Source organism: Salvelinus sp. IW2-2015, linkage group LG2 (assembly GCF_002910315.2).
Source record: "Salvelinus sp. IW2-2015 linkage group LG2, ASM291031v2, whole genome shotgun sequence".
Classification (NCBI taxonomy): Eukaryota; Metazoa; Chordata; class Actinopteri; order Salmoniformes; family Salmonidae; genus Salvelinus; species Salvelinus sp. IW2-2015.
In genome coordinates this window covers 39,588,351-39,597,827 of record NC_036839.1, presented here as the reverse complement: position 1 = coordinate 39,597,827, position 9,477 = coordinate 39,588,351, and positions in this window count along the sequence as shown.

Genomic DNA, 9,477 nt, shown 5'->3' with positions numbered 1-9,477 from the left:
ACAAATGCTGGATAAAGAGAACAAATGCTGGATAAGGAGAACAAATGCTGGATAAGGAGAACAAATGCTGGATAAAGAGAACAAATGCTGGATAAAGAGAACAAATGCAACAGAGGCAAATAGAAGGGAAGAAAGTCGTTCATTTCTTTCTATCCTCTGAGCCTCACTCTCTCTTTCGCTCTCTCATCCTCTTTCTCTCTCTCTCTCCCTCCATCTCTTCTCCCTGCCCTGACTCTAACTCTCTCTGCCACAAACACACATCACTGCCACCCAACCTCTACAAAATAAGACTGAAAAACGACCAGGGAAAAAATGGGTCAGGAAGAATCTCCGGTTCTCCAGGCAGTATGGACAACCGTCCCCCTGTACCCAAGCTCCGAAGCTGGCCAAGTCAAACAGCTTGGAGTCCCTGAGGACCAGGCTGCTCAAACAGACTCAGACCATGGCCCAGAGCTCTGTGAATGGGGAGAGTTTTCCCTACAGTTCCCCTCTGGGCCACCTGGTTATAGAGACCCTCTGTAGTTAAGGAGCTTTTCCTGGTGCGTTCACTAGGATTAGGAATATTTATCAAATGAAGATATTAACTTCAACTGGTGATAGTAGTATTTGTTTTATTTTTGGGGGCTACACTGCTTAGCCTCAGTAACGTGGAAACCAACATTTTCCTATTCCTACACTCTTAGCAAAAAAGGTGCTATCTAGAACCTAAAAGAGTTCTCCGGGTGTCCCCATAGGAGAACCCTTTGAAGAACTCTTGTTGGTTCCAGGTAGAACCCTTTTGGTTCCAAGTAAACTCTCACTGTCAACTGCGTTTATTTAAGCAAACTTAACATGTGTAAATATTTGTATGAACATAACAAGATGCAACAACTGAGACATAAACTGAACAAGTTCCACAGACATGTCACTAACAGAAATGGAGAAATGTGTCCCTGAACAAAGGGGGGGGTCAAAATCAAAAGTAACAGTCAGTATCTGGTGTGGCCACCAGCTGCATTAAGTACTGCAGTGCATCTCCTCCTCATGGACTGCACCAGATTTGCAAGTTCTTGCTGTGAGTTGTTACCCCACTCTTCCACCAAGGCACCTGCAAGTTCCTGGACATTTCTTGAGGGAATGGCCCTAGCCCTCACCCTCCGATCCAACAGGTCCAAGACGTGCTCAATGGGATTGAGATACGCGGGCCTTTCTTCGGCTTGCGCCATGGCAGAAACACTGACATTCCTGTCTTGCCAGTAAATCACGACAACAGAACGAAGCAGTATGTCTGGTGGCATGCGCTCATTACTCGGCAGGGTCATGTCGGATGAGCCTGCAGGAAGTCGGCTACCACATGCAGGGAGGAGGATGTACCTTCCCTGTAACGCACAGCGTTGAGATGTGGTGTCATGTAGAAGCCCATCCCACAGAGCGGTGTACTACCTTGGAAACCCAACATGGTTTCTACCTGGAACCAAAATGTTCTTTTTACCTGTAACCAGGACAGGGTTCTCTTTTATGGGGAGGGTTTAGCGTTGGTGGTTGAGGAGATTGGCGCCAGTATCCGAAAGCGTTGCTGGTTTAATTCCTGAGCCAAAGCTAGGTGAAAAATCTGTCTGTGCCCTTGAGCAAGCACTTAACGAGATGAAGATGATCGAAGCGAGATGAAGATCATGACGAGAAATCTGCACCAAAACCAACTCAGCGTTCCCACGGGCACATGACGTCAACTTCAACGTTTCTAATTCATTTTTGTTGAAATGACGTGGAAACAACGCGTTGACGTCAACCAGTGAGTGTGCCCAGTGGGCTTCTCTGCCACGTCCACATTCACTTTTCCTCTTTCCCTTTTCTAGACTCTATCTCTTTTTATATCTGTCCTCTTGCTACAGTAGTCTATATGTGCACAGAATGTGATATCTCAAGATTCTACAACGACATGTGATGTTTCCCATAAAGAGAGAGACGACGCGGAAGGGACAGGAGAGTGATACTCGAGGGACCAGCAGATTCACTGCAGCAGGGACCATACAGACCTCATTCCAACCACAAAGACGAGACTGGAAGCTGACTTAGAAGTGCTAATTGTCCACTCGAGCTCTCATTCCAGAAACACAATGTCTCTCCACAAGCATTCATGGGATACCCACCGCTAAACCAAATTAAAAGTGATCTGTCCCCGACTCAACACTGCATATCTGTTGGAGTCTTTGAGTGGTACGCACTCGTTGTCAAGCACAGCAAGGCTGGACTCCCACAACCACGACATCACACACACACACACACACACACACACACAACACACACACACACACACACACACACACACACAACACCACACACACAACACACACACACACACACACAACACACCACACACACACACACACACACACACACACACAACCGACACCACACACACACACACACACACACACCACCACACAACCACACACCGAAATCCCTGAGCTGAAGTGCGAATGCAATATAGAGCTGCTTTACGACACACAGCGCAAGTACCAATTACATTAATAGACCATCTGAGAGTTGAAAGAGACTGGAAGTGGGTTGCGAGTTCATACGTCTTTGCCCTTTGCTGAGCCACATTGTTCCAACATGGAAAGAGTACCTTATGTACTTGAATAAATTGCAAAGTCTCCCACTCCTGTACTGCAAATCATGTCTAACATTACTCACACCCCCACCCCCCCCCGCTGAGACGGATAGTTCCTAGAATCACATACTATACAGCAGGGAATCTCAGGCAGACCCCTTAGATGAGATGGACATTCACAAAGCAAATTCATCAGAAGTGCGACCTGCAAACATAACCTCATAACAAACAGTTGAACCTCTATTGTCTGTGCCTCTTTTGCTCTCTGTTATGGCCCCTCTGAACCAGGTCTTACAGAAAACAATAGACCTGACGTTACACATACTCCGACACAAGTCACCAAGCGCTCGGCACATCCCCTTAACAGCTAAACTCCAAGCACCAGGTTCAGGACAGGCTGGCCTCCCCTTACAGCTAACTCAACACAGTCAGGCAGGCTGGCCTCCCCTTACAGCTAACTCAACACAGTCAGGCAGGCTGCATCAGAGAGGACCTTGGGAGGCTGAGGAGGAAAACACACAATGGTCTACTTTACCTCTCCTCCTTGATCTGCACTTTCAAAGACCTCTCCCCTTCTCACCTCCTCCCCTCCTTTCCCCCTCTCTTCCCCTCCCTCCTCTTCGCTTCCTCTCTTCCCCTCCTCTCCTCCTCTCTTCCCCTCCTCTCCTCCTCCCCTCCTCTCCTCCTCTCATACTCTCCTACTCTCCTGTCCTCCTATCCTCACTGGACAAAAGACTACTTTAGTTGTTTGTTGTTGTTATTGATATTGTTTCCCCCATTCATAACACAAAGCCAGCTGACCATGACTCTGATGCTAATGTGAAGGTGGAGAGGGTTTTATAATCAGTGCCAGTGCAGATCAGAGGGGCTCGGGACGGGGTAGGAGAGGAGAGGAGGGGCTCGGGCCGGGGGGAGTGGAGACGAGAGGAGGAACGTGTAGCATTGAACATCAAACGCACACAGCTATCAGAGGAGCTTCTGTGTTTGACCAGCCTTGACCTTCTTTACAGCACAAGGCCCCAGTCATAATGATATCAAGAATTTACTACAACATCATTTCACTATCTGAAATCATTCAAATTGCTTTTTGAAAAAATAACAAACTTCTTTTCATGGCTGTTTTGTATCTGATATTTGCACATCGCTTTTTGTGGATGCATGCCACCATGGTTAGGGCCCTGAGTTGGGATAAACTCTGGCTCGTATGTTTGGGCTATGTTTGGGCTATCGAGAGCTTGGGACTGTAAGGTTCTATCTGCATTCTGGTCAAAATGTAGTTAATGACATAGCCTTGTTCCGTTCAATGTTCTCTACCAATATAGTTGTTAATATGTTGCTATGATCAAAAGAATGCACCCAAACCAATGATGGTTCGGAACTTTAAAGCAAGTGATCTCAGATTATACCATGGCATTGTTGAATACTCGTTTCTGATTGGCTTGAAGGGCATTCTAAAGCGCTCGCCATGTATGGGCCATGTATGGGAGGATGGAGTTTTTCCTGTTCAGCTCACATGGTTATTGGATTGGTTAACCCGCTCTGCTCCTCAGTGAGATGTGTCTCCTCTGTTTTGATTCGTTGACTGTCCAAGATGCAGATCACCTGAACAGGAATTTTTATTTTTTTATTTAACCAGGTAGACCAGTTGACAGCAAGTTTTCATTTACAACTGCGACCTGGCCAAGATAAAGCAAAGCAGTGCGACACAAACAACAACACAGAGTTACACATGGGATAAACAAATGTACAGTCAATAACACAATAAAAATCTATATACAGTGTGTACAAATGTAGTAAGATTAGGAAGGTAAGGCAATAAATAGGCCATAGTGGCGAGATAATTACAATTTAGCATTAACACTGGAGTGATAGATGTGCAGAAGATGATGTGCAAGTAGAGATACTGGGGTGCAAAAGAGCAAAAATAAATACCAATATGGGGATGAGGTGGTTGGGTGGGCTATTTACAGATGGGCTGTGTACAGGTGCAGTGATCGATAAACTGCTCTGACAGCTGATGCTTAAAGTTAGTGAGGGAGATATGTCTCCAGCTTCAGTGATTTTTGAAAATTCGTTCCAGTCATTGGCAGCAGAGAACTGGAAGGAAAGGCGGCCAAAGGAGGAGTTGGCTTTGGGGATGACCAGTGAAATATACCTGCTGGAGCACGTGCTACGGGTGGGTGTTGTTATGGGGATCAGTGAGCTGAGATAAGGTGGGGCTTTACCTAGCAAAGACTTATAGATGACCTGGAGCCAGTGGGTTTGGCGATGAATATGAAGCGAGGGCCAGCCAACGAGAGCATACAGGTCGCAGGGGTGGGTGGTATATGGGGCTTTGGTGACAAAACGGATGGCACTGTGATAGACTGCATCCAGTTTGCTGAGTAGAGTGTTGGATGCTATTTTGTAAATGACATCGCCAAAGTCAAGGATCGGTAGGATATTCCGTTTTACGAGGGTATGTTTGGCAGCATGAGTGAAGCAGGCTTTGTTGTGAAATTGGAAGCCGATTCTAGATTTAATTTTGGATTGGAGATGCTTAATGTGAGTCTGTAAGGAGAGTTTACAGTCTAACCAGACACCTAGGTATTTGTAGTTGTCCACGTATTCTAAGTCAGAACCGTCCAGAGTAGTGATGCTAGTCGGGTGGGCAGGTGCAGGCAGCGATCGGTTGAAGAGCATGCATTTAATTTTACTAGCACTTAAGAGCAGTTGGAGGCCAAGGAAGGACTGTTGTATGGCATTGAAGCTTGCCTGGAGGTTTGTTAACACAGTGTCCAAAGAAGAGCCAGATGTATACAGAATGGTGTCGTCTGCGTAGAGGTGAATCAGAGAATCCCCAGCAGCAAGAGCGACATCGTTGATATATACAGAGAAAAGAGTCGGCCCGAGAATTGAACCCTGTGGCACCCCCATAGAGACTGCCAGAGGTCCGGACAACAGGCCCTCCGATTTGACACACTGAACTCTATCTGAGAAGCAATTGGTGAACCAGGCGAGGCAGTCATTTGAGAAACCAAGGCTGTTGAGTCTGCCGATAAGAATGCGGTGATTGACAGAGTCGAAAGCCTTGGCCAGGTCGATGAAGACGGCTGCACAGTACTGTCTTTTATCAATGGTGGTTGTGATATCGTTTAGGACCTTGAGCGTGGCTGAGGTGCACCCATGACCAGCTCTGAAACCAGATTGCATAGCGGAGAAGGTAAGGTGGGATTCGAAATGGTCGGTGATCTGTTTGTTAACTTGTCTTTCGAAGACTTTAAAAAGGCAGGGTAGGATGGATATAGGTCTATAACAGTTTCGGTCTAGAGTGTCTCCCCCTTTGAAGAGGGGGATGACCGCGGCAGCTTTCCAATCTTTAGGGATCCTCAGACGATACGAAAGAGAGGTTGAACAGACTGGTAATAGGGATTGCAACAATTGCGGCGGATCATTTTAGAAAGAAAGGGTCCAGATTGTCTAGCCCAGCTGATTTGTAGGGGTCCAGATTTTGCAGCTATTTCAGAACACCAGCTATCTGGATTTGGGTGAAAGAGAAGCTGGGGGGGCTTGGGCAAGTTGCTGCGGGGGGTGCAGAGCTGTTGGCCGGGGTTGGGGTAGCCAGGTGGAAAGCATGGCCAGCCGTAGAAAAATGCTTCTTGAAATTCTCGATTATCGTGGATTTATCGGTGGTGACAGTGTTTCCTAGCCTCAGTGCAGTGGGCAGCTGGGAGGAGGTGCTCTTATTCTCCATGGACTTTACAGTGTCCCAAAACTTTTTGGAGTTAGTGTTATACGATGCAAATGTCTGTTTGAAAAAGCCAGCCTTTGCTTTCCTAACTGCCTGTGTATATTGGTTCCTAACTTCTCTGTAAAGTTGCATATCGTGGGGGCTATTTGATGCTAATGCAGGATGCAGGATGTTTTTGTGCTGGTCGAGGGCAGTCAAGTCTGGAGTCAAGCAAGGGCTATATCTGTTCTTAGTTTTTGTCAAGCCCTAGTATCCACCTTTCCAGAAATAAGTCTCTCACTGTTGCCATAGCAAGTGGCAACAGTGAGAGACTTATTTCTGGAAAGGTGGATTTTTAGAAATAGAAGCTCGAACTGTTTGGGCACAGACCTGGATTGCATGACAGAACTCTGCAGGCTATCTCTGCAATAGATTGCAACTCCACCCACTTTGGTAGTTCTATCTCGGTGGAAAATGTTGTAGTTGAGGATGGAAATTTCAGAATTTTTGGTGGCCTTCCTAAGCCAGGATTCAGACAGGGCTAGGACATCAGGGTTGGCGGAGTGTGCTAAAGCAGTGAATAAAACAAACTTAGGGAGGAGGCTTCTGATGTTAACATGCATGAAACCAAGGCTTTTACGGTTACAGAAGTCAACAAATGAGAGCGCCTGGGGAATAGGTGTGGTACTGGGGTCTATAGGGCCTGGGTTAACCTCTACATCTCCAGAGGAACTGAGGAGGAGTAGGATAAGGGTACGGCTAAAGGCTATAAGAACTGGTCGTCTAGTGCATTGGGAACAGCGAATAAAATGAGCTGATTTCTGGGCGTGGTAGAATAGATTCAGATTATAATGTACAGACAAGGGTATGGTAGGATGTGAGTACAGAGAAGGTAAACCTAGGCATTGAGTGACGATGAGAGAGGTTTTGTCTCTGGTGGGACCAGTTAAGCCAGGTGAGATCTCCGCATGTGTGGGGGGTGGGACAAAAGAGCTATCTAAGGCAAGGTGAGCAGGACTGAGGGCTCTACAGTGAAATAAAACAATAAGGACTAGCCGAGACAGCAGTAGACAAGGCATATTGACATTAGAGAGAGGCATAAAGCAGTCACAGGTGTTGAATGGGAGAGCTAAGACAACAACGGGTAAATTGTGATGAATGGGCAGAGCGGGTCAGTTAGGCACATACAGGACCTGAGTTAAAGGCTGGGGCCGACAGATAAACAAAATGAGGTACCGTGTTATTGAAACAGTCCAGGGGGCATCAGCTGTGTAGCCAAGTGATCATAGGGTCCAAAGAACAGCAATAGGTGAGTAAGGGTGCCGTTCATTAGTTAGTACTACAATAGGTGGGTGGGAGACACGGCGCTTAGAAAGCTAGCGTGCCGGGGCAAGAAGATGAGTCTTCGGCTACATCGCAAAAGAAAAGCCCGTTGAGACCACATCGGACGACCACGTAGGCAGACCAGTCGTGATGGATCGGCGGGGCTCCGCGTTGACAACAAAGGGTCCAGGCCAATTGGCAAAAGAGGTATTGTAGCCCTAGAAGTACCTGGTATATGGGCCTAGCTCGTGGCTAGCTCAAGGTTAACTGGTGCTTGCTTCAGGACAGAGGCGTTAGCTAACAGTAGCCACTCGGTAGCAGCTAGCTAGCTGCGATGATCCGGTGTAATGATCCAGAGGAGCAGGAATCCGGTGATGTGGTAGGGAGAAGCAGTCCGATATGCTCTGTGTTGATATCGCGCTGTGCATACTGGCATGTATTGTCCGAGCTAAAAGGTGAAGACCGCTAGCCGTGGCTAACAAAGACTAGTAGCTAGTTAGCAGGTTAGCTCCTGACAGAGGTTCCAGTTATAAGGAATATAAATAGCAGATCCGTACCACCTTGGGTGAGGCGGGTTGCAGGAAAATATATTTGGTTCGTAGAAAGAAAGTGAGACTAAAATGTATATGAGAAAAAAAACAGCTATTTACATGGGATAAGACAAAGACTAACACAACACACAACCGACTGCTACGCCATCTTGGAATTTTTTGATGCTACAGTTGGTTGTTCCACTATAACCATGGAAACCCACATCTGCAATGTGAACCAGAAAGTGCATTATGCGCTCGCATGCACAGTTCACCCTCGTTTACATTTGTTAGGACAGACAGAACAGAGGAGAGGGAGAGGGAAAGAGAGCCTAAGAGGGCGGGCTGAAGGAAATAGAGGGGCAATGGCCAAAGACTCTTACTTATCCACCTTGACTTTTTCTACTCACCCTCATTACCTGTAATCATTAAGGAAAAGCAACAAGGAAAGGAGAAAAAGAGAAGATAGTTAACTATGCGAACACACAAAGGAAACTGATAGAAGTGTATATGACACACAGAGGAGAGATTGGAAGAGAGAGAGAGAGAGAGAGAGAGGCAAAGTCTTCTCATGCTTTGTTGATTTCAAAAAAGCCTTCGACTCAATTTGGCATGAGGGTCTGCTATACAAATTGATGGAAAGTGGTGTTGGGGGTAAAACATACGACATTATAAAATCCATGTACACAAACAACAAGTGTGCGGTTAAAATTGGCAAAAAACACACACATTTCTTCACACAGGGTCGTGGGGTGAGACAGGGATGCAGCTTAAGCCCCACCCTCTTCAACATATATATCAACGAATTGGCGCGGGCACTAGAACAGTCTGCAGCACCCGGTCTCACCCTACTAGATCCGAAGTCAAATGCCTAACTGTTTTGCTGATGATCTGGTACTTCTGTCACCAACCAAGGAGGGACTACACAGCACCTAGATCTTCTGCACAGATTCTGTCAGACCTGGGCCCTGACAGTAAATCTCAGTAAGACCAAAATAATGGTGTTCCAAAAAAGGTCCAGTCGCCAGGACCACAAATTCCATCTAGACACCGTTGCCCTAGAGCACACAAAAAACTATACATACCTCGGCCTAAACATCAGCCACCACAGGTAACTTCCACAAAGCTGTGAACGATCTGAGAGACAAGGCAAGAAGGGCATTCTATGCCATCAAAAGGAACATAAATTTCAACATACCCAATTAGGATCTGGCTAAAATACTTTGAATCAGTCATAGAGCCCATTGCCCTTTATGGTTGTGAGGTCTGGGGTCCGCTCACCAACCAAGATTTTCACAAAAAGGGGCAAACACCAAATTGAG